Source organism: Marmota marmota, unplaced genomic scaffold (genome assembly GCF_001458135.2).
Source record: "Marmota marmota marmota unplaced genomic scaffold, marMar, whole genome shotgun sequence".
Classification (NCBI taxonomy): domain Eukaryota; kingdom Metazoa; phylum Chordata; class Mammalia; order Rodentia; family Sciuridae; genus Marmota; species Marmota marmota.
In genome coordinates, this window is record NW_026000174.1 from 25,917,230 (window position 1) to 25,923,534 (window position 6,305).

Here is a 6,305-nt window from a genome sequence, read left to right on the forward strand (position 1 = left end):
TTGGGCTTGGTGCCCAGTTCTTTTTTCTGACCCTGAACTTGACCCTTAGAAGTCACATAAACCTTGTTGGAACCTCAGTTTCTCTCTCTAAAACAACCACTTGCTTACCTTGGGCAAACTGGGTGATTAATAATGACACAGTGTGAACAAAATTTCTTTGAGGTCTTTGGATGAAAGACAGCCCATAAACTCTGCTGAAGATTTACTGTCTTATTAAAGGAATAGCTGCCCATACTACTCGACTAATAAGTGTTGACAAGGTAAACATCCTTCATTCATCCTGGACAGGACAGGCTATTCATCTATTGCAAGAACAATGAGAGAGGGTGTGTTCCCAGGTCATAAAAATTTCTATTAATATTGCCTAGAATCATATTTTGGGTCTATATCGACATTGTCACCTGGAGATATTAATAATAGAATAAGCCATCCAGATCCTAGCATATCTAACAATAAGCAAAACAGGTATGTAACCTAGATTTGTCCCTTGGCTTGGATATGAGAGGAGTCACAAGGATTTGTACCCAAAATGTTAAAACCTGAAAACTGATAAAAGAAGAAAAAACTGTGAGGGGAACATGGGGCATTGCATGAGGACTGTCCTTGAACAGGGAGGTGAATGCTGGCCACAGAGAAGGTTTGAGAGACTGCAGAGCTGGCTAATGCCTAGTAGCCAGATTTCTCAAAATCTCAATCTACAGAGGCTTGAATACACCCATATCCATATTACCTGGGCATCATACTTGATTTCTCTAGTTATTTGGAAAAAAATAAAAGAATGTGAGTCCAAGAGACCTCTGTGGCTAACTGTGCAACCTTGAGCAAACTATTTTTCTGGGCCTTGGAAGCCTTATCTGTAAAACAAAGGCATTGGGCAGTTAATAACATTACCATTGTCTAAGCAGATGTTAAGCACCAGGCCCCGTATGGGCCCTATATTATTTAATCCTCTGAGACAGATGCTGTTACTTTCATTTAACAGATGCAACTGAGACCCCAAATGTTATGCATAGTCATTGGTTTATTTGATAAATATTTGCTAAGTGTATCACATGTCAAGTCTTGACCTTATGATCCTCCTGCTTCAGCCTCCCCAGACGCTGTGATTCCAGGTGTGCGCCATCATGCCCCACTGCTCTGCGCATTTTCAGTGCGCTGGGTCAGCACCCAGACATGCCGGGTCACTCCCATCTCAGGCGTCTTACTCTTAACTTACACAGGCCTCAACTCTGTGCTGGGATTTGTGCCAAATTCCAGGGAAGTAGGTAAATAGGATACAGCCTCTGCCCACAGAAAATACAGTCTAGCAGGGCAGATAGAGATGCCATATGTACTCTTCATGCATCGTGGTGGAGATATGGATGTTTAGAGGACAGGATCTGACTCTACACCTCCTTCCTGTTCAGATGGTAAAGTCACTCACCTTAGCCCTAAATCTTTGAACTAAGGTGCCCCACAATGTGCTAGACACCTGCAAGCCAGATAGAACAGCCCCAGGCTGTCTTGACCCCACTGACCCCGCCAGCTACCATGTTCTTCTTACAAGGCTCCGTAGTGAGTGTCTACCCTAGAGTCTCCAATGCCTCTTCTCCTATTCTCTTTTACACTCATTCCACTGAGGCTTTTGCCACCACCACGCCTCTGAGGTCCCATCGTGGTCACTGAGGACCTCCACATGTAAAACCCTACAGGTAGCTTTCACCCCTCATCTTACTCTGCTTATCCACAGCACTTGACACCGTTGGACACCCTCCTCCTTGATGTGCTTTCTTTGCTCGGCCTCAGAACTTGCCCCTTTTTCTTGGGGTTTTTCTCTTCTCCTTGCTTGTTCTGTATCAGTCCTATGTGTTGGTGTCCCCTCTTCTCTCCAGGTCCTCACTGTTGCAGACCTTGGACCTCTTCGTGCTCCCTTCCCTGGGTGTTCACTTCTGGCTTCAGTTGACCTTCCACAGAAAGAAGAAATGAGCAGAGAAAAGATCAGGGGTTCACATTCGAGCACGCTGATGGCAAGTGTCTGAGAGACATCCACGTGGAGATGCTGAGTGGCAGTTAGCTTCCAAGTCTGAAATGTGAGAGAGAGGTTTTGGGCTCAAGAGATAAATTTGGGAGTCATCGGCATAAAGATAATATGAAAAGCTGTGGATAAGGTAGATGGGCTATGGCGAGAAGGGAGGGGAGCAGAGAGCCTGGATTAAGGGAATCAGTAACAACCAAATGAAAAGGAGGGGCAAACAGGTGCTTTGCATACGGAGGCTGCTGGGGCCATTCATTCTTATTAAGCATCACAGCTGGTCACTTCAATGGGAATTCAAGGTGTCATCGGGGTTAAAGGTCACTGTCATCTTCCATGGGCTCAAAACCAGCCAGGCCACTGAAGCTGAGTTCTTGGGGTCAGAGTTGGCCACTGGGCACTTTGCCAAAGTTTCCAGGAGGAAGAGGGTCATCATAGGCCACATCCAGGGAGACACAAGCAAATGTCACTTCTGAGAACTTCAGGTTCGACATCTAAGTTCCTGGGTGAGAAGACCCTAGGATGAGGAGGCAAAAGTGAAAGTTGAAAGGACAGCTATTGGGGTGTCACAAGTGAATGGTCCAGCATCCAGGAAAGGGCCTTGAAACTGGGTGTTATCACGTGTGTGTGTGTGTGTGTGTGTGTGTGTGTGCATGTGTGTCTCACTCACAGAATCTTATTTTGTTTTGGAGGTCTGGGTACCCAAGGGAGGAAGGCCTCTACCTGGAACATGACACATCTGGTCTCATTAAATTGAACCATTATGGGCTCCTCAGGCCACTGAATTAAAAGGCAAAGAGGGGAGTTGCCCTACCTGCTGGGGTGGCTGGTTCTGATGACCAAGTCATTGTAGATGGCTGCCATTGTGGATGGTGAGGGCATGGGTGCCTCTGCCTGGAACCCAGGGGATTCACAGGGTTCCTCTTACTTGTGCTCCATAGTTAAGACTTTCAAAAAATCAGGCAGAACCACTGAAAATTTAGACCCTTTTAGAAATGAAAGCAGGGAACATCCTACCAGGTACAGAACCCCACTGTAGTGACATTCTGGCTGAGAACATGAGAGCGGAACATGGGATGAGTAGTGGGGATGTTTCCAAATCTGCTTGGTGACCAGTTACAGAAACAAGAACTGTAACAACCGTGCATGGCTTCTTTCATAATGCTAGGTACACATGAAAAATCTTATAAATATCTATGCCTTTCTCTGTTTTTTTTTCTTCCCTTATCATTTGCAATTTATATATGGTGGTAGTGGACTTTAAAATTTAGTTTTTAGTAGGGGGAGACATCAAAAGCCAAATAAGAAACTTTTGAGGAAACTGGGAATGGTAAATTCTGTTAAAAGTTCCATTTTCATTTCTACACCTGCTTAAGGGCTTAAGAATCCCCTTGTCTTGGAAGCTTCTTTGAGGTCCTTTGACCACCAGGGTTACTAGACAAAAGCTACCATTAACTGAGGATTTCGTAAGTACTTCACAGACACTCTCTCATCCAGTAAAAGCCTCTTAATTTCTCCAGAGATAGGAACTGTGATTTCAGCTTTCACATTTGAGAGCTGAGGTTTAGAATACTGAAGTCACGTGTTCAGGTTCACTATCCATGGTGCTACGTGATCCACGCCAAGTCTAAGGCGGTGTCCCGTTTTTCATTGCCCCAGGATTTGATTTCTTTCTTACTTTTCACTAAGATAAATACTACTTGTATAAACATATAAAATAAATAAGACAAAAATTAGTCTAGAGGTTACGGAACATGGGTGGGACCGATAGTCACATTATACAATGACAAGATTCTGCAACTGTCATTCAGAAATGGACACAACCACTTTGGGGATTTGGGGATTCCCTTCTGGAAGAGGTAAGAGTGTCTTCATCTATGTAAAGGACAGGTATATTTTATTAGGTGAACGTGTAAAGCTGTCATGTGGAAGTTCAAGGGTGCGCAGAAGGCTGGATTATATGAATGCTGAGTAGCCAAAGGTGTGGGCTGTGCCATCCGGTAAGCTATGACCTCTCAGCTCCAAACCCAGCCTTCCAATCTCTGAATCTTGGTGCTGAGCTGGGACTCTATAATCACATTACTCCTTCCCCAGATGGCTCCCTATTAGGTTCTGGACAAAGAGCTCGGAAGGAAGACAGACAGGCAGGAAGAGAAAGAGCAGACTCCCTTCTCTGATTTGGCTTTCTGTCTCTCTCAGCATCTTCTCACGGCTTGTCACCCTGGAAGAGGCACGGAGATTGGTTCCAACTCAGGGTTTTTTGACATTTCCGGCATCAGCTATGAAAGATCCTCTCCAGGACCCTTTTCTTTGGGCTGCCGATTTATCTTCCTAAGGGTGATTATAGATCACTAGCAAAATATTTAGTATTCCCTGAGGAGATACCTGACCCAGGTGAGCATGGGAAGGCTCAGTGGTGTCTCTTCTTTTAGCTCAGGAGCTACACAGACTCGCTGAATAGTGCTTCCTCCTCAGAGGGCTGGGTCTATAGGCTTCTTCCTCCAGATGAATGAAACCAATCCCTTCCTTTTGTTTCCCTAGTTCTAAGAATAGCATCTGCCTTTGTGGTTACTAAATCCAAGTGTATTTGTCATCTATTGCTGTGTAACAAATACTCCCCAAACTAAACAAATGAGTACCTTAGTATACCTTACTTAGCCTGAGTACAGCTCAGCTGGTGCCTCTGACTCAAGATCTCCAGCAATGCTGTACTCAAGGAACTGGTCCAGCTGCCGTCATCTTGAGGTTTGACGGGGATAGGGTACACTTCCAGGCTCACTTATGTAGTTGTTGGCAGTTAGGGTTCTCTGCTGGCTCTTCTCCTCAGCACGTGAATGTCTCCCGAAGGCAGCTTACCATAGAGAAGGCTATTGTAAGGCTGCCGTCAAGAAGGTGAGAGGAACAGAGGGTGAGAATACAACAAAATGATTAGATGTCACTTCTGAGACTCTGGCTTCCAGAGTCTCAGAAGTGACATCTAATCATTTTGTCATATTCTGTTCTGCATACAAGGGGATTATCAGGAGGCTGGTATTTGGGGAGACCATCTTAGAGGCCGTCTATTATATGATGTTACTTTGATGTTCTCTTTTGCCTTTTATGTTAAATTATTTTTGTTTGTGCGCTGGTGTGGTGTCTGTTTGTTCTACTGGATCTTGATGGTCTCTTGACTAATACTTTACCCTGCTTTGTAAATGGTCCTTTCATTAAGTTTTCCACCATGTGAACCAACTGGGACAACTGACTTCAGCTGCTGGGACCCAGACTGATGAGTGAGCGGATAACCTAAATGGGTTGCCACTGCTCCAGGTGTTTGGGTGGGTCTTGGCATTGTGACATATTGTGTTTGGAATCAGAAGACCAAAGCAGAGATTTAGATGTGTCTCTAACTGGTTCCATGACCTTAGATGATTCTCTTAACCATCTTAAACCCTAGGGTCCTCATCTGCAAAATGGGGAAAATAATGCCTCACTTTCAGTGTGACAGTGAGGAGTAAATTAAAATTTAAATGCCTGACAGAGTATGTAACACATAGTAAATTCTCAATAAATGGCTTTGAAAGGTTAATAAAATAGGTACTTGTCACTCCGTTTTTCTGTATGCTTAACAAAACACTGTTGAAATCTTGAGAACTGTTTGCTAATCTTGTTCCCAGAATGTGCTGTCCCCAACTGCCAAACTGCAGAATGTACTCCCTCACTCGGTTGCAGGCAAACTGCCCACTCGCCCTGACCCGTCAATGAACTTCCCTCCCTGCCCTCTCCAAGGAAAGTATATAAGCTCTGCTTAAGCTGTTCTCAGGGCTCTTTGCTCTATTCAAGTGAGCTCTGAGCGCCAGCATGCTGGACCTCCAATAAACCCTTTGCTGTTGCATGAGACAGTCTCTTGGTGGTCTCTTCCTCTGACGCTCGCCTGACCTTTACAGCTTCTGTTACTGTTAGAAAATGTGTCCTGATGTTTAATCAACTTAACTGAAAATACCTACTTCACAATCTGGAAAATTTGCTTAGTTATATGATTGCCAAGTATCCAGAATACATTAGCACTAAGTCCCTTTAAAAAGCTTTCCTAATAAAATTTATTGTATGTCACAATGTACATTATATTATTTAAATATTTCTTCTTATTTTTATTCTTTTTTTTTTGATGCTAGGAATTAAACCCAGAAATGCTTCACTACTGAGCTCCATTCCCTGTCCTTGAACTCGAGATCCTCCTGCCTCAGCCTCCTGATCATTGGGATTACAGGCATGTGCCACTGTGCCTGTTTAAATATTTCTATTAAAAAAGGAA